At 38.0% G+C, this 27005-nt stretch overlaps 1 protein-coding gene across 3 annotated transcripts in view; it reads left to right on the forward strand.

Annotated features, from left to right (window-relative positions):
- The window catches only part of CCDC148 (coiled-coil domain containing 148), a 328544-nt gene that overhangs the window by 54263 nt on the left and 247276 nt on the right, over positions 1–27005 (forward strand). The window contains exon 2 of one of the 3 annotated variants that reach the window (XM_011991756.1): positions 4904–4986. The exons of the other annotated variants lie outside the window; for them this stretch is intronic. The gene's annotated coding sequence lies outside the window, so the exon portion shown is untranslated. The remainder of the gene's footprint in view (positions 1–4903; positions 4987–27005) is intronic. 3 annotated transcript variants of the gene reach the window in all.

The raw sequence follows: 27005 nt of genomic DNA on the forward strand, positions 1-27005 counted from the left end.
TGAGATGGAGTCTCACTTTGTTGCCCAGGCTGGAGTGCAATGGCATGATCTCGGCTCACTGCAAGCTCCACCTCCCGAGTTCATGTCATTCTCCTGCCTCAGCCTCCCGAGTAGCTGGGACTACAGGCACCCGCCACCACACTCAGCTAATTTTTTATATTTTTAGTAGAGACGGGGTTTCACTGTGTTAGCCAGGATGGTCTCGATCTCCTGACCTCGGATCTACCCACCTCGGCCTCCCAAAGTGCTGGGATTACAGGCGTGAGCCACCGCACCCAGCCGGGTGTTGACTCTTTATCCAATTTTCCAGTCTGTTTCTTTTAATTGGGGTATTTAGCCCATTTATATTTAAGGTTAATGTATGTGTGTATATATGTGTGTATATATACACACACACACACACACACATATGAGGTTAATATTGTTATATGTGAACTTGATCCTGTCATTATGATGTTAGCTGGTTATTTCACCCATTAATTGATGCAGTTTCTTCCTAGCATTGATGGTCTTTACAATTTGGAATGTTTTGCAGTGTCTGGTACTGGTTGTTGCTTTCCATGTTTATTGCTTCCTTCAGGAGTACTTGTAAGGCAGGCCTGCTGATGACAAAATCTCTCAGGGTTTCCTTGTATATAAACAATTTTATTTCTCCTTCACTTATGAAACTTAGTTTGACTGGATATGAAATTCTTGGTTGAAATTATTTTCTTTAAGGATGTTGAATATTGGCCCCCACTCTCTTCTAGCTTGTAGGGTTTCTGCAGAGAGATCCACTTAAGTTAGTCTGATGGGCTTCCCTTTGTGGGTAACGCAACCTTTCTCTCTGGCTGCCCTTGACATTTTTTCCTTCATTTCCACCTTGGTGAATCTGATAATTATGTCTCTTGGGGTTGCTCTTCTCGAGGAGTATCTTTGTGGTATTCTCTGTATTTTCTGAATTTGAATGTTGGCCTGCCTTTTCTAGCTTCAAGTCTTTAGAGGTCTTATCCTCTCCATGCCATAGTTCTGTCTCCTTGGTTGGTTTACCTGAAACATATTCCTTACTGAGATTTTGAGACAGATTCTTGCCTTCTTCACCTGGGCTTAAGTGTGGGTCTGGCTTGCTAGTGGTCTTGCTGACTGGAGAGTGGGAGTGCTCTCACTTCATTCTGCACCCTACATCCCTGTTCTGAAGGTCAGCAGCAGATAGAAACTGCTCTTTCCCACTTTTGAAAGACTCCATATTCCATAAGAGTTTCCAAATGAATTTCAAGTTCTAGCTTGAGAAAGCAGAAATAAGATTGAAGAAAGCCAGTAAGTGCTTTTAACCTTCCCACCTAAGAGTAGTAGTAATTTTGGTAGTGCTGCTAGAAGTAATTTTGGTAATAGCAACAAAGCAATAATAATAGTAGTAGTAGTAGTCATCATCTTTGTCTTAGTAGTAGTTAACATTTATTGCCCCTTTTTACAACCAAATATGATTTAAAGTTCTGAACATGCATTACATGATTTAAACCTTGCAATGACCCTGTGAGGTGAGTCTGTTACTGTTTCTCTTTTAGGGTTGAAGACGCTGAGGCTCTGCAGGTGAAGCAACTTGTCTGAGTAATAACATGGAGAATTAGTATTCAAAGCCAGGTTTGATTTCAGAACCTGAGTGTACCACTCCACTTTCTGGAATACATTAATTGGCTCTTGGGGCAGAGGCCACTGACTCAAATGCCTATAGGAGCCAGATCAGAAGTAAAAGTTGGTGGACAGGGCCCACGATTAGGAAGACAGCAGTGTAAACTAGATGATAAATGGCAACTGACATTCTTCCTCAGTGTTGGGGTGCTGTGAGGCATTGTGGGAACTGGGGTTTTTGGAGAACATATGTCCTATCCAAAAAAAAAATGATAGCTACTTAATCCAGCAGTTGTTCTCATAGAGAAATAAACTTTTTAATACAGAAATTTTAAAAAGATGATGAAAACATGGATTTTGTATAAGATTTCTCAGTTATTAAATATTGGCATTGGATGCAAATGAAAAGATAAACAAAACACTGTGAAGGTTAAAATAATTATGTCTGAGGACCAAGTAGGGCCTGATATGTTACCTCTCTCAGGGAAAAATTTTGCAACATTCAAACCATGTCAATGAGTGATGACACAATACAATAAGAGATAAAATGTTCCGTATTGGCCAGTAGTTGGACTGTCCTTAGCCATCCATCAACAATTTCTTTACAGAAGACTCTGGGGAAATCCCAGTTTATTAAATGCTGTATAAATACTGAAAGAAATCACATAAATAATAATGATTCTATTCTTAAGCCCCTACTGTGTGCCAAGCACTTTGTGTAGCTATTTTATTATTTTTAATTCCCATAACATTCCTGTTAGCCATGTGAGGATAGATATTTGAGAGGTCAAAAAGTAACAGCAGCAACTTGCCAAAAACGTGTATCTCTAGCAAGGGGCAGTGTGGGGTGTGAATCCAGATATGCATGATTCCAGAGCCCTTTGTCTTCCTGCGCAGCTCTGCTGCCTTTACAGTGACATACCGCTGTGAAGTTTGCATTATGCTGGATCTCACATAGGCAGGGAAAGGCTATCTATGTTGTTCAGCATGACTTTCAGTTTCAACAAAGAGATTCCTCTAATCAAAATTATCTTTGTACACTACCAGAAATTCTTCCCTTTCACATTATCACTCAGCCTGAAATTTGAGCCTTTACAGATTCTTTGGTGTTAACAAGCATACTCCTGTGAAGGTGCCTGCTTAATCAATCTTTCCTTCATTCATGTGTTAACATGAAGTTAATCAGATTATATCCTTCAAACAACTAGCTGAGATCATGGGAATTTCTCTGGACAGCAGGGAGGAGGAAGTGGCTCTTCAGAAGTACGTGTCATTGATTAGATGGGGTGACCAGACTGTGGAAGCTGGGATAGGCCCTGTGTGCCATGGGCAGGTTTCTGGCTGCTTCAGAAGCAGGAGAGTGGGCACAGAAGTTTGTTAATTATGTTACCTTTTGCCTAGATCTGTCTCCTCAACTAAACAAAACCAAAACCACATTATTGGCTGGTGATTTTTATCCTATTATATTTATGGTACAGAAATGGAGCATTCTTTTTTTCTTTTCTTGCTGTGAATTAGATTTTGAATATCTTTTATGTTACTAAAATAAAACTATTATCTTTAGAAAATTAATGTTCTTTTTTCCCAATTAAGGAACAGACTCTGGCAATAAAGAGAAAACAAAGCTGAAGAAATACTCACAAAATAGCTGTCTCTAAGGGATAGGATTATGGACTTTTAATGTATTGTTTGAAATTTTTATAATAAGATAACTCATTTTAGAGGGAGAACAAACAATAGAGTTTTGGTGTTGGAGGAGGGTGAATGAAAAAAGTCTTAGTTGTCAGGGTGTAGTCAGAATGAGGTGGGCAAGTTTTACTGCCTGTGAGTTAGAATCTGTAATTACCTCAAGGAGAGGGGCCCTATTGAGAATATGAGGCTCATGAAAGGGAAGAGAGGAGGGGCTGGCTCTCCAAGTTTTAGTTAGTCTTTCCTTCTCCCTACTCCTGAAGCCCCAAGGAATGTGGGGTTTCTCCACAGTTTTTTTTTTTCCCTCTGGAAGTGAGAATGAGAATTCGGAAGAATTCAGGGTGATTCAATGCTCAGAATTCCCTGACATCTGTTAAACCTTAGCACTGACTGTTATTTATTAGACAGCTTTGCCCAAAACAGCCCCTAAATGTTTACTATGCAAGCCTTGCTAGAGTTTCCTCCTGCCTTCTTGTACCCTGAATCCTATCTCCCAACTTTTCAGAAGTCTCAGAATAGTTCTATTTTCTTTCCCTTTTTGTTCATTTTGGATATCAGCTATGAAAAATTTTATTATTTCATTTGGTTCAGATGCAGCTTGGGATCCTCAACTCATTTCCCTATTTATTTGTCATTGGTAATTGTTGCTTTGCCTTACTATAGTATACTGTCTCTCTGCAAATTCTGAATTTTTCAGGAGTAGAATATATGTAAATATTTTCCATTTATTAGTGTATAATAACTAAGCTTTACCCTCTGTAAATAAACTCAAAACTGGTGAACATTGGTTGTAAGTGGAATGAGTCAGGTGATACTGACTTATCCATTTGAACGTTAAACACACCTCTTTGGTCAGTCCTCAGAATCCCTTACTGGTATTGAAGAGTAAGAGCTCTACAAAGAAGAATACTAGGGTCTAGGAACTCAGAAGGCTCTTTGGTCATTAAAGGCAAAATGACAATCACATCCTTTAAAATCAAATTTGTTATGTAATTATTCCATTTGTCTATCCCACAGATATCTGGTACTAGGAAAGACTTTTATGGGTGAAACTGTTCTATTCTTTGTAATACTGTTGGAGAAAAGACCCATTTATTTAGTTCCCAAGAAAGCCTTTCTATAGCAGTGTCTTTTAATATGACATGTTCCTCAATGATTTCTCTTTAAAAATCCATCCACCTCTGTGTTCTGCTCTCTTGTCAGCTCATCTATTTAATTTTGGCTGCCCTTTTCGAAATTGAAGCCATCAGTGTTCTTGGCATCAGCAGATTTCTGTCAATCCTCTTTTTATCAATTTTTTTCTCTGTCTATATCTGAGGCTGCCCACTTGGCCGCCTAACCTGTAGTCACACAGAATTGCTTGCTTGTACTACTTCAAACATATCCCACTCTTGTGGCCCCTTCACTCAAATATCTCTATTTTCTAAGGTCTTCTCTTTCCCTATAATTGGTGAAGGGATTAGAGACTGTTGTTAAAGACTCACCTTATGTATCACCTGTCTATCTTTTTCCACCTTAGCCCTCCATCCTAAGCAAAATTAGGCTGTCTGCCTTTTGTGCTCCAGTAGCATAGCTACGATATCATGATCTCTGCCTCACTCCACAGACCAGAATTCCTTCATGTAGAGTACAAGATGATCCAGGCAGTGTTAGACCTATTTATATTGATTTGAAATCTAAGGCAATACGGTAAGCTTTTCTAATCTTTCACGTATACATCCATCGTGGCACCTTCACTCAGTCCCGTCATTATTCCACATTTGCTCTCACACATTTGCTCATATTCAGCATATTATAAAATGTTATAGTTATTTTTATCTGATTTTAAGAGGATTTACAGATTACGTTAACTTTTTTTTTTTAAACTAAAACTACCTTCACAAGATGGACAAGTATCTTAAATACATTCCTACAAAAACACCCTGACTTATAGATAATACTTGTAATGTAAGCACAACACATGACAGGAAAAAGTCAGAGCTGACTCCTTATACCGCTACGAAGACTTTGTCAGCAATAGCGTGGCATGTGGTTGTGTGAAGTCATATGCAGTGTCTCTGACATCAGGCCCATCACAGTATCAGCAATGGTAGCAATCCAATAACATCTTATAGAAGATTTAAAATGACTCAGATAATTTAAAATATAGATTTATATCTGTATTTCACTATTGCTGTCTAGTAACATTATCTTAAGGGTTTATTTTGCCCTGAGAGAGTAGATGAAAGTAATATAGCAATACAAATAATTTATATAGTATATAGTAATGCAAATAATTTATAATAATTATAATAGTTTACAAATATAGGTTTAGTATCCTTTATCCAAAATGCTTGGGACCAGAAGTATTCTGAATTTTGGATTTTGGAATATTTGCATTATACTTACCAGTTGAACATCCCAAATCCAAAAATCTAAAATCTAAAATACTCCTCCAGTGGACAATTTTTGAATATCATATTGGTGCTCAAAAGTTTCAAATTTTGGAGCATTTTGAATTTTGAGATTAGGATGCTCAACCTGTAATAAATATTCATTATTGACAGAACATGCTAAAAAGTATATTAGTAGGCATATGTAATAAAAAGTAACAGACCACCACTATGAATTTAGAGATGAATGCCCAGAGTTGAGTAGAGACTGTATTGTTTTCATCTTTGTAGCTCAAGCACCTAGCACAATGAATGGACCATATTATGTGCTCAGTAAATATTGAATGAGTGAATAAATCAACAGAAGAACAAGTATAGGTCGGGGAGTGTTCTGCAGAGGACTCTGCCTGGTATAATATCCAACTAGAGGTGACAAACCAAGATGAAAGAATCTGATGACTCAGATTCGGGAAGTGGATTTATGTCTGAGTATGCAGTGAAATTATGACCCTACTGCAGCGTGAATTTATCTGGTGAAGTCATCACTTCCTGTCTCATGGGGAAAGAGAGATACTGCCCGTTGGGAAGAATCAGGGACTGTCCTTCATTTGATTTTACCCTAAAACTGCCCCCTCTTTTTCAGATCCTCCTCCAGGTCTCATCCCCTCACACCGCCACTTGTGCCCCTGTTACCAAGGAAGCTTTATTGCCTGAAATGCTCACCTGAATTACTGAGTGATTTTGCTTATGTCTGTGTAATCACAGTCCCAAAGCTATTTTCTGATAAATGATTACAACTTTACTTACATAATTCTGCAAGCCCAGGCCTCATCCTTCACTATAAGTGAAAAGAATCTCTCTAATTCATGTCATGATATTGCAATACAAATTTCACCTTAGGACTCAATTGTTTTACTTTTTAAGAATTACTTATCCTTGGATGTTGTGGGTTCCTAATAGAGGGATCCGTTAATTATTTTTATTAATAAATAATAATAAGTGCTGAGGCAAGCAATATGGACTAGCAATATACTTGTGTTTTCAGAAATAAGGAAAGATATCATTTTTCTAATTTTAATAGAGCAGAACAATTTCAGCATCTAGTAGTAGAAAATAAAGCCTCATTACTTGGGTAGCAAATGTTTAATTCATCTGTGTCATCTTGATTAAACGTTCTCTAAAATTTTATGATAGTTATAAGGTTACCGTGTATGTTTTAGGAGTAGTAATATAGGCATTTCACAAGTAATACTGATCTTTTAATTAAATGTTCATGATAAATATAGAATATATATTTTGAGCACAAATATTTTTTATTGCATTATTGGGAAAGAGTTGCAACCATCAATAACAAATGGAGCTTGCCCTTCTGTAATTCACTCTTCATAATCACAAGAGGCCACTGACAGTAAGCACCATGAAAGCAAGAAGCATATCCTTTCACTCACCATTGTAGCCTCCATGCATAGTAGAGTGCCTAGAATGTAATAAGAATACAAAAAATATTTTGTCAAATGAATGAATGAAGTATGTGTATGTTCACCCCTGGCACTAGCCATGTATTACACCTTTGCCTGCCCATAAAGATAAGTCTCAAATAATATTGTATAGGGCAGTGTTTTCAGTTTCTGATCTGGGGAACCTTGGTGCTCTGTGGAGATGCTGAGTCGTTCTGCCAATAGCAAACTGCTTTCTGTCGAACCTTTATGCTGCTGGAGTGTTATTTGTCAGGATTCTTAGTTACAATGCAATCTACCTTAAGAAAAAAAAAAAAGATTTATTGGCTTAGAAATACCAAAAAAGGTAGAGCAAAAGACATCAGGGAAAGGCTAGAATGCAGCCTGGGTCCCAGAATAAACATCACCTTTTCATCTCTCAGCATGTAGGCTTCATGCTCACTGCAGACCAGTTTTTTCAGTGGGAAACATAACTTATGACAGCTGTTAAGCTTTAGTACGTCTTAGATCCCTAGTCACTGGTTAAAGACTGACTTCAGGCTTTCTTTGGCCTCAAGTTTAAAATTTTGGAGAAGGAATTTTGTTTACAAGAGTTTGGCTATTTAAAATGAGTTTCAGAAATTTCTGCTGTAACAATTAATTTGCAGCCCCACCACTCTTTTTTGAGTCTCCCACTTTTATCCCCATCTGTTCTTTCTCAGCATCATTTCCTTAATTCCAAACTTGGACTCTTGGCCCAGTCTTTCTCACTTCTTAACTCTCTTCCTGGCCTATTTGGCTCTTAGCTTTCCTGGTCTTTGTGTCTTGGTATGTCGTTTGGTCCTTTTATCCCTTTGTCTTGACTGAAGACTTGTTTCCCAGAGAATCCCCTTCCAACTTTTTGTCTGAGAGGAATTGAGCCATATAATGTGTAAATTTCAAGATTATATAAACCATAGCTGTTTTAGTCTTCCTTGTACTTTCAAATTGTTTTCACTAAAGAACAAAAGGCAGTTATTTTATATCTAGTGTAGTCCTAAGCAGCATATAGGGTAGAAGTTCTTAAAATAACTTCTTTTGTAAAGTGGGACACCTTCAGTCATTAGGCTAGAATTTTCTCTGATGCAAGTGCTAAGAAATGACCTTGATCAGTAAAAAGGTACATACATATTGAAGCATGGGAATTACTAATATAATCTTTCTTCTCTGTTTCTGGAAAGGCAATTAAGGCTTCTACTCCTCCAGCAGCCAGTGCAAAGCCTGCCCTGAGTCGGATTTGACAATAGCATTTTAAAATGACCAAAGGAAGTGTAAGACTAATTTAGAGCAGGACATTTCATCTGCACTACTACACTTAAACTTTTGTGCTGAATTTTTTTAATGTGCAAAAATTGTCTTGGAAATACATTTTGAATCTTGAGAAAATAATTACAAATAAAGTCAGAGAGAGAGCAGGATGAATTCTAATCAAAGAGGACATCTTTACAAATAAATAGGTAATGTTGTAGTCCTACAGAGCATTTTTCACTTAGCTCCATGGTGAAATGATTTTAAAATGAAGAAAGATGAAGTTTTACTTTAATTAGTTTGTGAAGACATGGATAAGTGCTTTTGAAAGAGTAATTATCTGGCCCTTCTTTTAAGAGAATGTGAATTGAGAATTGAAGTTGATCTGGGATCAGCCCCATTGACTTTATCACAGTTTTGTCATGTTCTGCAGTAAATTAGCATGAATTCTGTCATACATAAACTTCATTTGATTTTGTTTTGTTTCTTTTTCATTCTTGTTTTGTGTTTTATTTATTTAAAATAGTTGAAAGGAGTTCTGGCTAAAACCAAATTCATTGAAGGACTATTTGGTCTTTTTATGTATTTCCTCGAGTCATAGAGAGAATGAAAAATATGTTATTATGTTATACAAATGTGTTTCTCATACTGGGGGCCACCAACATATGCTGTGAGGTTTTCAAGTTCTCTATGAGAATTTAAATATTTTGTGTTAGTTTCAAACATAATTTTTAAGGAAGAGTATGTGTAGTTTAAATCCATCCATATGACATTGATGCCTATTTTTGTGTCCGTAGATTTATGACATTAGTGCCAAGACAGTATCTACATTTTAATATATTGCTTCTCAAATCAGCCTCTAAGAATCACAGAACCTCTGGACATGTTTTCAGGCATCTGCGACTATCTTTGTAATAACGTTAATAAATAATATTTTCAGATGATATTTTTGACACCAGATATCTTCTAAGAAGTTTTTATGTATTATCTGCTATAATCCTCACAACTCTAGAAAGTATTACTATTTTTCTCATTTTAAAGACAGGAAGAGGCCGGGCGTGGTGGCTCACGCCTGTAATGCCAGCACTTTGGGAGGCCCAGGCGGGTCAATCACCTGAGGTCAGGAATTCGAGACCAGCCTGGCCAACATGGTGAAACCCTGTCTCTACTAAAAATATAAAAATTAGCTGGGTGTGGTGGTGGGCATCTGTAGTCCCAGCTACTTGGGAGGCTGGGCCAGGAGAATTGCTTGAACCCGGGAGGTAGAGGTTGCAGTGAGCCAAGATTGCACCATTGCACTCCAGCCTGGGCGACAAGAGTGAAAATCCTTCTCAAAATAAATAAATAGATAAACTAAAGATAGAAAAACATAAACACAAATAAGTTAAGGAACTTGCCAAGGGCGTTAGACCTGGGTTTTGAATCCCCCACTCTAGCTCCAGAGTTCATACTCTTGAGTACTGTGACCTTTTCCTCCCTGGGGGGGATAATGGGTACTGTCTCCTGCCTTTGTCATTGGTTACCCATAATTATGAGGACTTAAAAAGTAACTGCTTTCATTAATTTGGTGAATATGGGTTTCAATTTCTTGGAATAACAAGACTTTGGAAAATGTTGACTGGCTTCTATTCTAAGGGTATGACTACTTTTAGAAGGAATTTGTGTATCAAACATTTTTAGAGTTGTCAATAGAAAACTGTTAAGCCAAAATAGCAACAAATTAGAGAATTTCTGTTGGTGTGCATTATCCATATAGGAAGAAAACAATGTTTCCTCTACCCAATTTCCTTCTCTTCTTTCTCCCTTGCTAAACTTTCAGTCCTAAATCCATTATAAGGAGCAGAACAGTGCTGGTCTCTACACTGGAACTGGGAGGGAACTGCAGTGGCCCGAACTATGGTGTTGGAGCCCAAAAAGGGGAAAAGAGGGCATTTGTTTAGGAAGGCTGACCTTCAGTGGGTCAGAAACCAATGTGGTTAAGGATCACGTTTATGTGTAAGGGAAGCCTGATATGGGTGTCAGAACTCAAGCAAGGTGGGGGTGAAAGAGGTACCATGAATGGGTGTGTCAGTGCCCAAGCAGAGTGAGAAGAGCATCATCATGGAGGGACAGCCTGACATGGGGTTTTGAAACTCAACTGGACTGGGAAGCATGTTCATGCAGTGGGGTAGGGGGCAGAATGGGGAGTCAGAGTGAGGACAAAGTATATTTGGAAGGGTAGAATCTGCCATGGAATATTGTAGCTCATGTGAGTGAGGGCAGGGAAGTACCTGCTATGGGCTGTTGGGACCCAAATGGGATAAGGGAGGCATCTGTGTAGAAGAGAGGTGGTATTACAGATGAGGGATGAGATTTTATATAGGGAGTTGATCAAATAAAAGATGAAAAGTTAATGGCAGCTGGGCTTCTCACTGTTGGAGAAGGAAGTTACAAATATAGGAGAGGAGAAAACTATAATGAACCCTACATTGTTGTATTGCAGTTGGAGATATCAGTGTATATTCATAGATATAGATATAAATGTGTGGGCCTGTGTTTTCTAGCTTTGCCTACTGGGGGGGCCTAGAAGTAGTGACATCTCAATGACCATGAACACATCTAGTGCCCAGATTTTGCCTTCTAATGCCATTCTCCAAGGAACCAGAGCTCCTTGGAAAAATATTTGGTCTGGATTGTGACCAGCAAAGACTCAGAAGAGCCTGGAAAATTATGTTGTGACAGAGAGAAAGAAAGGAAACGTTTAAAGAAAGGTTTCAAAAGAACACAGAACTCCACAACCTTATATGTATTTTTTATAGTCCCATTTTTGTCCCTGCAAAAACACTTGTTATATGGCTGGAATGTAACCATGAGTTTGAATTGATTGCCAGAGATTCACTGGCAAAAACTAGGACAAGAATGGGGCAGATTGTTGGAGCTAGAAATGGGTGAAAATTAAAGGTGAAAGAAGGTGAATGCAGATTGAATATGGGGGAAGGTAGAATATGTAGGAAGGAGTATGGAAAAGATGAAGGAAAGGTCCCTGAAGGAGAAATGGACAACTTGGTGACTTCAGGGCCCCTAGGCATTGATTTTTTAAAAAGTCAAGAATCGTGTCAGAGAATATAGTATGAGGTAGAGAAAACTAGCCTGGTTGTTGAATCTACGAAAAGATGATAGTTCCAAAGATCATGGAGTTTGGAGCATCTCTCTTTGGGTTGAGATGATGGGAAAAAATTGTTCAAGCTGAACTTGTAGTACATCTGTTAGTTTGAAATTTAAGTTATGGGAGGCTACAGCTGAAAAAATACTTAGGAGAAAAATTAATCTGTATTGCAACCACAGTGTATATGGTTAATTTGCCTTCAGGTACAGGGAAGCAGAGATGGTTACTGCAGTAGTTCTGAAACTAGACTAATTGTGAACATTTCTTGGTGAGCTTTGAAAATAAATACACAATCTCAGAAATTAATAGCAATCACTGGTATGGTAAAAAGGGTGAAACCAGTTGTTTCAAAACATGGTTTCCCCATTTTCTAAAGGTGCATCCTTGAACAAGTTGCTTAACCTCTTTGAGCCTCCGTTTTTTCACCTGAAAAATGAGACTAATAGCAGCTGTTTTATAGTGTTATAATGTATGCAACAGGTGGTCTCTTAGTAATTACCTCCTGCATCAACTCCCCGCACTGCCCCCCAACTGCGGATACATACTTTGTACTCTGGGATGCTTCATATTGTTGCTAAAACCAAGCAAAAGCCATACTCTAGAATCTTGGCTGAGAGTATAATATAACCAATTTAGTATAAAGGGGACAACACATTAGGAGTGAGAGGCCAGACCGCACTATTTTGCACTTTAGGGCTTGGATGAAGCTGTAGCACAGAAAACCAGGGAGACAGTGCAGAGGCTTCCTTCCCAGGATGCCCTTGTTTTGGCAGATAGGCGTGACCTAGATGTTATCATAGACAGATGGTAACAGGGTATGCTCTCTTGCTTTTCAAGAGACCCTATCTTGCGAAAAGCCACCTCACATTCCAGGAAGAAGGCTGGGTCTCCCTAAGAAGTTGCCAGATGCCTTGTTTGACCTATAGCAATGTCAGGAGGCTAAGACCAATTGTAACATGCCACAGAAGCTTAACTGCAATTAATATCTTCTTTTATATATCTTTGTGTATACCTTTGATTATATCATTAGGATGAATTCCTAGAAATGGAAGTACTGGGATTTCTATATACATTTAAGCAAATTGCCAGAAGTTTCTACCAATATCTATTTCCTTAATGGTTCATTGGAATGTTATTTTGCTCTGCCCTTGTCGTTGCTGTGGCATTGCTATTTTAAAGATGTCTGTGAATTTGCTCAATTATACATAATAATATCAGTTAATACATGTATAGTGCTATGTGCCATGCCCTTTTTTAGTACTTTACATGTGTAGTATAATTCTAGGAGGGCCCCCAAGATTTCCTGCCCTCTAGCACATATGGTCTGTGTGATTCCCAGTAGCGTGAATATGTTGAGCTATCTCTGCCATGACTGTGTTACATTGTATGGCAAGAGATTTAGAGATGTAATTAAGGTTCCTGATAGTTGATCTCAAAATAGGGGAGATTATCCAAGTAGGCCTGATATTGTCACAAGAGCCCTTTAAATTTAGATCTAGAGAAAATTAGAGAATCCAAAGCATGAGAAGGGATTGGCATGAGGGTGATATTCCATGGCTGCCTTTGAAGATGGACAGGGCCACATGAGGAATGCAAACAACTGTGGTCACTGACTGACAGTGAGCAAGAAATGGGAACTTCAGTCCAATAGCTACAAGTAACTGAATTTGACTGACTATAAGAATGAGCTGGAAAATGGGTTTTCCCTTAAGGTTCTGGAAAATAACTCAGCCAGGTGATACCCTGATTTCAGCTTTATCAAACTCTGAGCAAAGTCACACCATGCCAGACTTCCGACCTGCAGAACTGTGAGCTAATGAATGGGTATTGTTGTTTAAAGACATAGGGCACAGAAACCAGCTTGAAGGGGTTTCCACTGGCCAAATTTGGGATAATTTGAGCATCAAAATAAATAAATACAGTAACAGATTGTAACCCATTTGTTTTGGTCCCTTCTTGCATTACTATAAAGACCTACCTGAGAGTGGGTAATTTATAAAGAAGAGAGGTTTCATTGACTTGCAGTTCCACAGGCTGTACAGAAAACACGGCTGGGGCAGCCTCAGGAAACTTGCGATCATGGCAGAAGGTGAAGGGAAGGCAGGAATGTCCTCATGACTGGAGAAGGAGGAAGAAAGAATGAAAGGGGAGGTGCTACACGCTTTTAAACAAACAGATCTCATGAGAACTCACTCTATCACAGAGCAGCAAGGGAGAAATCCACCCGATGATTCAATCACCTCCCACCAGGCCCCTCCTCCAGCACTGGGGATTACAATTCCATATGAGATTTGGGTAGAGACACAGAACCAAACTGCATCACCATTGAATAAGACAAATCTACGCAGATATGAACAAACAAAAACATACATGTTTAACGAGAAATTAAACTTCATTAATTTCAAAGTACCTCTCCACAAAATACAGGTAGGAAGAAAGAGTAACTTTGTAGTGGAGAAACCTAACAGGCACTACCTTAATTAAGCAATCAAAGTCAACAGCATCAGTAATGGACAAAGGGAAATCAGGTAATGCAATGAGAAGAGCACAGCATCACTTCTGTGATATTCCTGCCAGGTGCATGTTCTGGGCCTAGTCGTGAAGAAACATCAGACAAGCCAAAATTGAAGGACATGCTACAAAATAACTGGCATGTAATCTTCAAAAGTGTCAAGATCCTGAAAGTCAGAGACTGAGTAGCAATTCTGGGCTGAAGGGGACTAAGGAGACATGACAACGATATGCAATGCTTGTTTCAGAACTGGAGCCTTTTTCTATAAAGGACATTATTGGAACGTTGGCAAAACGTGAATGAGATCTGAGGATTGGTTGATAGTAATATTATCGATGTTAAATCTCTTGTTGCTGTGAGTTGTCTTGTGGTTATGTAGTAGAATGTCCTTGTTTGCAGGAAAGACACCCTCAAGTATTCAGCAGGGATGGGAAATCAGGGCAACAGTTTCCTCTGAAATAGAACCTTTCTTCAGAAAAATAAACTTCCTTATACTCTACTTGGAACTTTTCTATAAGTCTGTGATTATTTCCAAACATAAAAACATAACAAATTTAAAAAAGAAAAAAAATTTCTTTCACTGAAAATTTATAAAATATGGAACACAAAGAAGAAAATGAAAATAAATCTATTCACATTGATTACTACTACTCCACTTTGGTGTATAGCTTTGCTGTCATTTATTATACATCCACACACACACACACACACACACATATATACACTTTTAAAATAAAATTAGAATTATTTCTATCTCTGATCTTGCTTTAGAATTTTAATATTATATGTAAGCTATATGTCACTAAATAGTCATTTATAATTTTTTTTTTTTGAGATGGAGTCTTTCTCTGTCACGCAGGCTAGAGTGCAGTGGTGTGATCTCAGCTCACTGCAACCTCCACTCCCAGGTTCAAGTGATTCTCCTGCCTCAGCCTCCCAAGTAGCTAAAATTACAGGCATGCATCACCATGCCCAGTTAAATTTTTTTTTTTTTTTTTTTTTTGTACTTTTAGTAGGGACAGGGTTTCACCATGTTGGCCAGGCTGGTCTCGAACTCGTGACCTCAGGTCATCCATCCACCTCAGCCTCACAGAGTGCTGGGATTACAGGCATGAGCCACCACACCCAGCATATAATATCATTCTTTATGGCAACTTTTTTACGTGTAAAAGTGTGTTATCATTGAAATATTCAGATTTGTTGTTGTTGTTGTTGTTATTGTGTTTTTTTTTGAGATGGAGTCTTGCTCCGTCACCCAGGCTGGAGGGCAGTGGTGCGATCTCGGCTCACTGCAACCTCTGCCTCCTGGATTCTAGCGATTCTCCTGCTTCAGCCTCCCGAGTAGCTGGAATTACAGGCACCTGCCACCATGCGCAGCTTTTTTTTTATTTATTTATTTTTTATTTTTAGTAGAGACAGGGTTTTACCATGTTGGCCAGGTTGGTCTTGAACTCCTGACCTCGTGATCTACCTGCCTTGGTCTCCCAAAGTGCTGGGATTACAGGTGTGAGCCACTGTGCCTGGCCTCAGATTTCATTTTAAAATTATCTGAACACTTCTATTCAAGTTTGTCAGCTCTGTCACTTGGTCATGTCAAACTAGCCTTAGCTAGCAGTTACAAAATATAACTTGGAGCAAATAAGTTAATACATATGTCAAACAAGAATGATGCTAGCTGTTTACACACACTTTGCCTTATACATATTTCCCATTGGACAGGACTAGAAGCGTAGTTTTCTAGACATAAGTCAGCACTAGTATTAATATTTCAATACTCTCCCTCTCAGCCCTTTTCCCAACAACAAAAATATAATAGTGAATTTGTGAATATATGTCAATTTATTCTACTCTTGGTAGATATCTGGTGTGTTAGTCCATTTGAGCTACTATAACAAAATACTGTAGACTAGATAATTAATAAACTTCAGAAATTGATTGCTTATGGTTCTGGAGGCTGGGAAGTCCAAGCCTGAGGTGCCAGCAGCATTTGGCGATGAGAGCTTGATGAGGCAAGATGAGGATTGTTCTCTACCTCAAAGATGGGCCCTTGTTGCTCTGTCTTCACATGGTGGAAGAGGCAAATACACACCTTTTGATCTCTTTTGTAAGGGCACTAATCCCATTCAGAAGTAAGAAGCCCTCATGACTTAATAACTTCCTAAGAGGCCCCAACTCTTAATACAGTCACATTGGGGATTCAGTTTCAGCATATGAATTTAGCCAGGGGGTGGGGGCATGAAACACCAACATTCAGACCATAGCATCTGGGTAGTTTTCTTTTTGTTTGTTTGTTTGTTTGTTTGTTTCAGATAGTGCTGTGGTGTGATCAGGGTTCACTGCAGCCTTGACCTCCTGGGCTTAAGCCATCCTCCCACTTCAGCTTTCTGAGAAAGCTGTTTTTAATTTTAATTTTTAATTTTAATTTTTAATTTTTAATTTTAATCGGCTAGTTTTTAATTTTTTTCGTAGAGCTAGTATCTGTTTGTTGCCCAGGCTGTGGGTCATTTCTAACATGGGTTACTAGAGGTAGCGCTGCTATGACCATTCTTATATATATCTTCTGATGAATATATGTGCAAATTTCTGTTGAGTATATAAAAGGTATAATGGCTAGGTCATACTAGATGAACTGCCAGTGATTTTTTTTTCTAAAGAAGTTGTTCCAGTTTACACTACCACCAGCCGTGTGTGAATGTTCTGGTTGCTCCACTTTCTTACCAACATTTGGTATTTTCTATCTTTTTCATTTCAGCTACCCCAGTGTGTTTATAGAGGTATTACACTGTGGTTTTAAATTGGATTTTGCTAATGGATAAAGTTGAGCGCATTTTAATATGTTTATTGGCCACTTGGGTATCCTTTTATTGTGGAGTGTCTGTTGAGGTCTTCTGCCCCATTTTTTATTGGGTTGTCTGCCTTTTTCTCATTAATTTGTATATGCTTTAATATATAGATATGTATTCTGGATTCAAGTCTTTTGAAAAGATATATGGCAAATGGATTTTCCTGCTCTTCAGGCTCCCTTTTCACTCCCTTAATGATGTCTTTGGATGAATAGATGGTCTTAATTTTAGTATTTCCCAACTTATTACATTTTCCATTTAAGATGAACATTTTTTTAAAAGAAATCTTTGCCAATTCCAAGGTCATGAATATGTTCTCCTTTGTTTTATTCCAAAATGTTCATTTTTATCTTTCACATTTAGATCTTCTGTACATCTGGAATTGATTTATGTGACTGTTGGGAAGTAGGAGATCAAGAATCACTTTTTCCATGTGGATATCCAACTGACCCAGGACCATTTATTAAAGACTGTTCTTTCCATACTGCACAGCAGTATGACTCACTTCTTCATAAACCAGGTGATCGTGTATGTATGGATCTGTTTCTTGAGACTCTTTATACTGTTCATTGACCTATTTGCCCATCCTTGCTCCAGTAACAGTCTTGATTATTAGGGCTTCATAATGGATCTTGATATATGGTACTATAAATCCTCCAGCTTTGCTCTTTTCATCAAGATTCTCTTGGCTATCCTTTGTCCTTGCATTTCTATACATATTTTTAAACCAACTTGCCAATTTTCACATGCACAAAAAAACTTTCTAGGATTTCAATTGAGATCGTACAAATCAATTTGGAAGAGTTGACGTTTTTACAATACTGAGTCTTTTCCACCATTTAAGTAATTTGCTGAGGGTGCCAGTTTATAAGTGGTGGACCTGGAATTCAGTCTTTCACAGCCTGACTCCAAAGACCAACACTACCCTAGAGTTTAGGTATACCTTAGTTTTGAGGATATGCTATTTTTATTTCAACTATATTTTAAATGAACCTATTTTATTGATCTACTATAATGCTTTCTTTTACAGTACTATTGTCTTAAAACCTTGCATTATATGGGTATCTCATAATTTAATTTAACCAGTCGCCTATGATCACTAATTTTAAAGTCATTTTCAGTTTTTCTTCAAGTAGATAATTCAGCTACAAGCATACTTGTAAAGATATCTTTTTGTACATGTTTTCTTGGGATAAATCTCTAAAATTGTCACTGGGTTAAATGGTATAAAAATGTTAAGAATTTTGGTATAGAGTTGGCTGCAGTCATGCACACCTATAGTCAGCTACTCAAGAGGCTGAAGTAGGAGGATCGCTTGAGCCAAGGATTTCAAGACCAGCCTGGGCATCATAGTGAGACCCCGTCTCAAAAGCAAAGAGAATTTTGGTACAGGTGTACCTTGGAGATATTGCAGGTTTGATTCCAGACCACTACAGTAAAGCTAATACTGCAATAAAGAAAGTGACATGAATCTTTTGGTTTTCCAGTGCCTGTAAAAGTTTATGTTTACAGTATACTATAGTCTATTAAGTATGCAATAGCATTATGTCTAAAAAATAATGTACATATCTTAATTTTAAAATCCTTTAGTGCTAAAAAATGCCAATGCTCATCTGAGCCTCAGTTAGTCATAATCTTTTTGCTGGTGGAGGGTCTTGCCTCGATGTTGATGGCTGCTTACTGATCAGGGTAGTGGCTGGGGAGGTTGGGGTAGCTGCGACAATTTTTAAAAAGAAGACAACAATGCAATCCCTCCCCCCTCCCCCCGATAGGCCCCGGTGTGTGATGTTCCCCTTTCTGAGTCCAAGTGATCTCATTGTTCAGTTCCCACCTATGAGTGAGAACATGTGGTGTTTGGTTTTCTGTTCTTGTGATAGTTTGCTGAGAATGATGGTTTCCAGCTGCATCCATGTCCCTACAAAGGACACAAACTCATCTTTTTTTATGGCTGCATAGTATTCCGTGGTGTATATGTGCCACATTTTCTTAATCCAGTCTGTCACTGATGGACATTTGGGTTGATTCCAAGTCTTTGCTATTGTGAATAGTGCCGCAATAAACATACGTGTGCATGTGTCTTTATAGCAGCATGATTTATAATCCTTTGGGTATATACCCAGTAATGGGATGGCTGGGTCGTATGGTACTTCTAGTTCTAGATCCTTGAGGAATCGCCATACTGTTTTCCATAATGGTTGAACTAGTTTACAATCCCACCAACAGTGTAAAAGTGTTCCTATTTCTCCACATCCTCTCCAGCACCTGTTGTTTCCTGACTTTTTAATGATTGCCATTCTAACTGGTGTGAGATGGTATCTCATTGTGGTTTTGATTTGCATTTCTCTGATGGCCAGTGATGATGAGCATTTTTTCATGTGTCTGTTGGCTGTATGAATGTCCTCTTTTGAGAAATGTCTGTTATACCTGATGTAAATGACGAGTTGATGGGTGCTGATGAGTTGATGGGTGCAGCACACCAACATGGCACAAGTATTCATATGTAACAAACCTGCACGATATGCACATGTACCCTAGAACTTAAAGTATAATTTAAAAAAAAGCAAAATAAAATAAAATAAAATAAAAATTTTAAGTGTAAAATATGAATTTATAACTTTCTAAATGATCATCTTTCATTAAAATTAAAGTCAATCTTTTGATTCTAAAAATAAAAAATAAAAAATAAAAAATAAAAAGAAGACAACAGTGAAGTTTGACACATCAATTAACTCTTCCTTTCATGAAAGATTTCTGTGAAGCATGTGATGCTTTTGATAGCATTTTACCCACCATAGAACTTCTTTCAAAATTGGAGTCAATCTTCTCAAACCCTGACATTGCTTTATCAACTAAGTTTATATAATATTCAAAATCCTTTATTATTTCAACAGTGTTCACAAGCATCTTCGCCAGGTATAGATTTCATCTCCAGAAACCAGTTTCTTTGCTTATCCACAAGAAGCAACTCCTCAACCGTTCAAGTTATATCATGAGATTGCAGCAAATTCATTCACATCTTAGGCTCTAATCCTAGTTTCCTTGCTATTTCCACCACATCTGCAGTTACTTCCTTCATGAAAGTGTTGAACCCCTCAAAGTTATTTACAAGGGTTGGAATCAACGTCTTCCAGGCTCTTGTTAATGTTGCTATTTATTTTGACCTCTTTCCAGAAATCATGAATGTTCTTAGTGGCATCTGGAATAGTTAATACTTTGTGGAAGATTTTTAATTTACTTTGCCCAGATACATCAGAGGAATTACTATCTATGACAGCTATAGCCTTATGAAATGTGTTTGTTAAATAATAAGACTTGAAAGTTGAAATTACTCCTGATCCATGGGCTGCAGAATAAATGTTATGTTAGCAGGCATGAAAGCAACATTAATCTCCTGTACATCTCCATCAGAGCTCGTGGGTGTCTAGGTGCATTGTCAATGAGCAGTAAATTTTGAAAGGAATCTTTTTTTCTGAGCAGTAAGTCTCAACAGTGGGCTTAAAATATTCAGTTAATCATGATGTAAACAGATGTGCTATCACCCAGGCTTTGTTGCTCCATTTATAGAGCACAGACAGTAGATTTATCATAATTCTTAAGAGCCCCAGGATTTTCAGAATGGTAAAGGAGTACTGGCTTCAACTTAAAGTCACCAGCTGCGTTAGACCCTAACAAGAAAGTCAACCTGTCCTTTGAATCTCTGAAGCCCCGCATTGTTTTTTCATCTCTGGCTATGAAAGTCCTAGATGGCATTTTCTTTCAGCATAAGGCTGTTTCATCTACTCTGAAAATCTACTGTTTAGTGTAGCTACCTTCACCGGTGATGTTAGCAAGAGCTTCAGGATAACTTGCTGCAGCTTCTGAATCAGCACTTGCTGCTCCATCTTGCATTTTTATGTTCTGAATACAGCAACTTTCCATAAACCTTATGAGCCAACTTCTGCCAGCTTCAAACTTTTGCAGCTTCCTCACATCTCTTAGGCTTCCTAGAATCAAAGAGAGTTAGGGCCTTGCTCTGAATTAGGGTTTTGCTTAAAGACTGTTGTGGCAGTTTTGATCTTCTATCCAGACCACTCAAACTTACTCCATATGAGCAATAAGACTGTTTTGCTTTCTTATCATTTGCATGTTTACTGGAGTAGCCCTTTTCATTTCTTTCAAGAACTTTTCCTTTGCATTCACAGCTTGGCTAACTGGCACAAGAGGTCTAATTTTCATCCCATTTTGGCTTTTGACATGTCTTCCTCACCAAGCTCAAACATTTTTAGCTTTTGATTCTAAGTTAAAGATGTACTCTTCTCCCTCAATTGAACACCTACAGGACATTGTAGTGTTATTAATTAGACTAATTTCAATATTGTTGTGTCTCAGAAAAGAGGGGCACCCCAGGAGAGGGAAGGACAGAGGAAAGCAGCTGGAATGAATTAGTCAGAATACACACAACATTTATCAAGTTTGCTTTCTTATGTGGATGCAGTTTGAGGTGCACTAAAACAATTACAATAGTAACATCAAAGATCACCAATCATAGATCACCATAATAAATATAATGAAGGGTTTTGCAGTAATTACCAAAATGAGACGCAGAGACATGAAGCAAGCACAGCTGTTGAAAAGATGGTGCTGACAGACTTGCCTGACACAGGATTGCCACAGACCTTCAATATCTGTGAAGTGCAATGAAATGAAGCACAAAACAAGGTATGCCTGTATGTTGCCAGACAGCCCCCTAGATACCCACCAACAATGTGTACAAGAGTTAATTTACTGCCACCTTCCCAATTACATATATACATTTTATTTTTTGTTAATTTGATTGGGAATGTTGTGGTTATTTTACTTTGCATGTTTTTGACTGCCAGTAACAAGCGGTAGTCATATGTTAGTGACTATTTCATATGTTACTGACCATTATATTTTGAAACAAAGTATTTGCTGGTAGTTTTAAAGCCAAGCGGAAAATCCTATGCAGCCACATTCTGTTTGTCCTTGTGTTACATGACAATTTGCCCCCCACCCACCATCCACACACCGTACCCCTCCAGCCAGAAAGGAAAACTCCCTTCCCTCTTTCTCTAAGGAAGAGCAGTTTTTTCCTCTACTTCCCCTAGTTTTCATAGACATTGAGTTTTTGTTTTTTTTTTTTTTGTAAAAGGACTTCCAAATCATTGTTCAGAGAATATGGATCCTTGTGCAAAGAGATTATGAAAAAAAGGATAGTGGAAAATTGTCCCCTCCTTGCCTCTGTGAAGGACTAGGTTGAAGCAAAAATTGAAACAACAGAAGACTGACATTATGAACATCCCCCATTCAGCCCCTCTCCTCACATCACCTCCCTCTTCTCCAGGTAGCTGCTCATCCTTAGTCACCACCTCTCCCTGAAAACCCCACCCAGACCTGAGGGCCCACCTTTCGTGCTTCAAAATTAGCCACTCTAGTTCCTCTGAAGTAAAAACTCTACCCACCTCAGTGCAGCTAACAGCTAATGCCAACTATAAATTTGCCTTTATAGGGAGGAAGATTTTCTTTTATGATTTAAACTTGAGAGAATTGAAAAGACGAGATAGGAAGGGAAGGACATTTTTTTCTCTTTTTGTTCCTTCTGCGTTTCTTTTTCCTCCCTCTTCCTTTCCCTCCCTCTAAACTTTATCTTAACTCCTTTCATCTTCCCCTTGCATTTATTTACTTCCTAGGCTGGAGATCTTTTCAAACTTAACTGGCGATAATACAAAATGCATTAATATTTATTACCTGTTATAACTATTTCATTTATTCAAAACATATTAGTGGCTACCATGTTCCAGGCCCTGTAATTTAATAGAGTTTTATAGTCTTTGTTGTTAAAGAGTGGTAGGTTGCTATTTTTTATTAAAAATTTAAAAAATACCCTTTGTGTAACATTTTAGAGGAAAATTACTCCTTGCATAACTGATCCTTCATGGAAAACTATTCTGGAGTATTGTAAACTCACAGATGTATTCTTTTGTGTTACTTTTTGGTAGTATACTTAAGTTTCTGAGGATTTTTTTTCTTTCCCCTTCCAGAACCACCTACATATCTCTTAACCTACTCTCGTTTAGCTATGTTAAAACTACATGTAAAATTCTACTGGAGTTTTAAGATAGGAAATTTTGCTAGATGTAATTTTCTCATGCTACTATTGAAAAGAAATGACAGTAATATTTTCTAGTATTTTACCTATATCTATATTGAGAGGTGTTTTTCTAGAACAATTTTTATACTGCTTTATGTAGAGAGACATCAGAATCTCCTGGGTGCTTCATATTATCCCAGGCTATCTCAGTTGAGGATTTTGTTTGGCTGAAAGTTACAGAACCTGATTGCAGAAGCTTGGGGATTTATTTTTCTCATTACAACAAGTCCAGAGGGAAAGAGTCCAGGGCTGGTACAGCAGATTCTTGATAACAACGTCCCAGGCTCCCCTTGGCTTTCTTCTCTGCAACAGTATGAATCTTTCATCCTAATACTCACTCCATGTCTAGCTTTATGTCCGCATTTCATGCAGGAAGAAAGGAGAAAGGGCAAGGAATAAGGAGGTGTGCCTGTATGAGAAAACATATCTTGCCTGAAATTCCCAGCAGACCTCTGGTCCTGTCTCATTGGTTGGAATTGTATCACATGGTCATTTACAGTCTCAGAGTTGTCAAAGGAAAGCCAATATTTTACCCTGAACAAAATTAGAATGTGTTAGAAAGGGAAAAAGTAGAATATTAGTACCTAGCTGTGTCTTCCACAGTTTTAAACTTCAGAGGATAAAATTTCCTCAGCAGTGATAGTGAAAAGCACATCAAAATGCCATTTAATTGTTGAATTCTATAACCTTGCTTGTGGCCTTTGCTTTCATGGTTTTCTTTTAATTATCAAGCTTGTAATCAAGGGAAAGACAATGCATTTGTGACCATTAATCAGAAGAAAAACTGTGTTTTGAATAATTTTTGTTAAAGGTGTCGGAAGAAATTTATCTTACAAGGCAAACAAATTTATTTAAAAATTATTTAATTATGTATAAAATTAAAGTTAACTGGATATTTCAGGCTGGCCTTCACAGGGTTTGTGTGACTTGGTAGGGTTGAGGAGCTCTGGGGAAGTGGTCCAAACTTCGTGGGTTCAGAAATGTGAGTGATGAGTGATCAGACTGGGGTTGTCACCAGCAGAACCCACTTGGTAATCATTTATGGACTCTAATGTTGTTGCATTAATTTTACAATAGAAATGAGAATTGTAGTCAGCCCTCCATCTCTGCAGGTTTTGTATTTGTGAATTCAAACAACTTCATATAGAAAATATTTTAAAATAAATAACATAGAACAACAAAAATAAAAATACAGCATAACTATTTATATAGCATTTACCTTGTATTAGGTATTGTAAATAAGTTAGAGATGATTTAAAGCATACAGGAAGATGTGCATAGGTTATATGCAAACACTACACTATTTTCTATGAGACACTTTAGTATCCATACACTTTGGTATCCATGGAGGTCCTGGAACCAGTTCCCTGCAGATACTGAGGGATGACTGTATTTAGTGATAGGACCCTTTGGGGCAATGTTGATTACTTTTAATTACATATACACACACACACATGCGCACACACACACACATACACACATATATACACGTATATATGGATATATACACATATATAGATACACGCACACTCATTGTAAAAATGCAATGATTTTATTACAGTTAAAGCTAAAGTCCCCTTTGACACTAACCTCCAATTGCAGCATCCTCTTCAGTTTGGTCTACGTGTGGGCCTTTAGGCCTTTTTTCTTGAGATAGAGCACATGCACAAGGAGGGGTGGGTAGTATTGTTTGAAGTCTGTTCATGTTTATATAATGGTATCATATGGTATATATCATAGTGCAACTTGCTTTTTTCACTCAATAATATATGTTGGAGGTAAAACTACATTATTTGTGTCTACTATGCGTAGAATCTCCTTCTTACCCCCAAGCTCTTGGAGAAGTAAGATAGCATAGATATCCTTAGATTACTAACAAAATGCAAGTTTCTCCACACGGGGGTTGTGTGCTATGATTGACAGCTGAGTAGCTGGTCTGGAGCACTGGTCAACTGTAGTTAATGTGAACTTAGAGCCAGTGCTGAAAGTTTAAAGTGGGCATGTGTTTTCTTCCTCACTTCTTCACATATACCTCAATCTATGCCATTTTGACTTGGAGGTTGTTCTTTATAATAGTTTGCATCTCATACAGGTGAGCCTAGATTTAAATATAAGGGGAAAGCAGGTGAAAACTATGTGTTTGCTTCTACTACTACCATGTGTTAGGTGCAGGACTGTGATCTATAATGTAATCACTTAATGCTCTTTCAGCAAATATGTATTGAATATCTAGCAGGTACCAGATACTATTTTAGGCAGTCTGGAGAAACAGAGATGATCCGCTAAAGTCCTTGTTTTCATGGTAGATGTGAACAATAGGAAAGTTAATAAATGTATAGTGTAATGCCACACAGTGAGCTGTACCAGAAAGGAAAATAATTGGAATGAGAGGGTGAAGAATAATTGGGGTTAGAGGGAGCTGCTTTAGATGACATTGCCAGAGATGGTCTCTCTGCAGAGGCCTGAATAAATCTATAGCCCTTAATCTAGTATACAATAGATGTTTAATAAACATTGGAATAAGAGCATAAATAAATTAGAGAAACAGTGGGGACAAACACAAAGTATAATAATAGCACAAGGTAAAGGAAAGATCATTTCTGTCTGTGTTAGGAGAAGCTCCAGTAGGATGATTAAGATGAGACTGAAAAATAAGTAGGCATTGGTCAGAGAGGCAATGGCAGAGAAAACCCTTCCAAGCATAGGTAATAGTGTGTGTACTATTTCAAACAAGAGAGATATGAAAGAGCTTATCAGTTTCCTATTGCTAAAAAACATTACCACAACCTTAGTGACTTACTACAAATTTATGATCTTACAATTCTGGAGGTCAGACATCCAAAATAACAGCAAGCTGTGGGCAAGGCTGTATTCCTTTGGAGCCTCTAGGGGAGAATCTGTTTCCTTTCCTTTTCCAGCATCTAGAGGCTACCTGCATTCTTTGGGTCATGGTTTCATTCCTCTATCTTCAGCGCCAGAAGCGTGGCATCTTCAAACCTTCCTGCTTCTGACCTCTGCTTCTGTCATCACATCTCTGATTCTGACCTTCCTGCCTCCTTCTAATAAGGGCCCTTCTGACTACATTAGGCCCACCTGGATAAGCCAGGCTAATCTCTTTATATAACATTAGCTGATTAGCAATCTAAACTATCTTTGCCACCTTAATTCCCCTTTGCCACATAACATAACATATTCATAGGTTCTGAGGATTAGGACCTACATGGACATCTTTGGGGCACTATTGTTCTGCCTTTCATGAGCAGTGTCCATTCAGGGATCTACAAATGGTTTGGGAATGCTCAAGAGTAATGTACAAATAAGGTAATGGGTAATGAAGGGGCTAGATAGTCAAGAGCTAGATTGTCCTGGAGAGCAATGAGAAACTATTTGGTAGGTCAGGGAGTTCTATGATATATTTGGGTGTTTGAGACATGACTTATCCAGGCAGTTGTGTGATGGTAGCTGGCCTAGAAGAGCAGATAAAAGGATATTGATAAAACTCTACATACAGGATATGGAGGGGGTGAATTATATAATACCCTGCAGCTGTCGGAGAGCTTAGGCATAAAACGGACCAAGAGGAAGCAGGTGAACCCCTTACATCAAGTACAGATATGTAGGATGGGAAAGTAGATTCCCAAATTGTGTCAGAAAATCGACAAATCTTAAATTTAAGCATGTCCAAAATGGCAAGTCATGTGGGAGGATAAGTGGTAAGTCTTTCCAAAGCAGAGGATTACTTTCATTATTCTTTCTTTATGAATCCCACATTCAAGGGGAAAATTAGAGGCAAAACCGTATTCCTTCATAAATAAGTACTTAGTTTCCCTAAGGTGATTTGTCAAACTCAAAACTCCCAGTCATAGTTTCTGGTCAGAATTTCTGAGACAGTGGAAGCTGTGTGAATTCATCTATTTCCCTCCAAAAAAAATCTGGAAAATTCCCATTTTTATGTAGCATAT

This window comes from Mandrillus leucophaeus, unplaced genomic scaffold (genome assembly GCF_000951045.1).
Source record: "Mandrillus leucophaeus isolate KB7577 unplaced genomic scaffold, Mleu.le_1.0 Scaffold110, whole genome shotgun sequence".
Taxonomy (NCBI): domain Eukaryota; kingdom Metazoa; phylum Chordata; class Mammalia; order Primates; family Cercopithecidae; genus Mandrillus; species Mandrillus leucophaeus.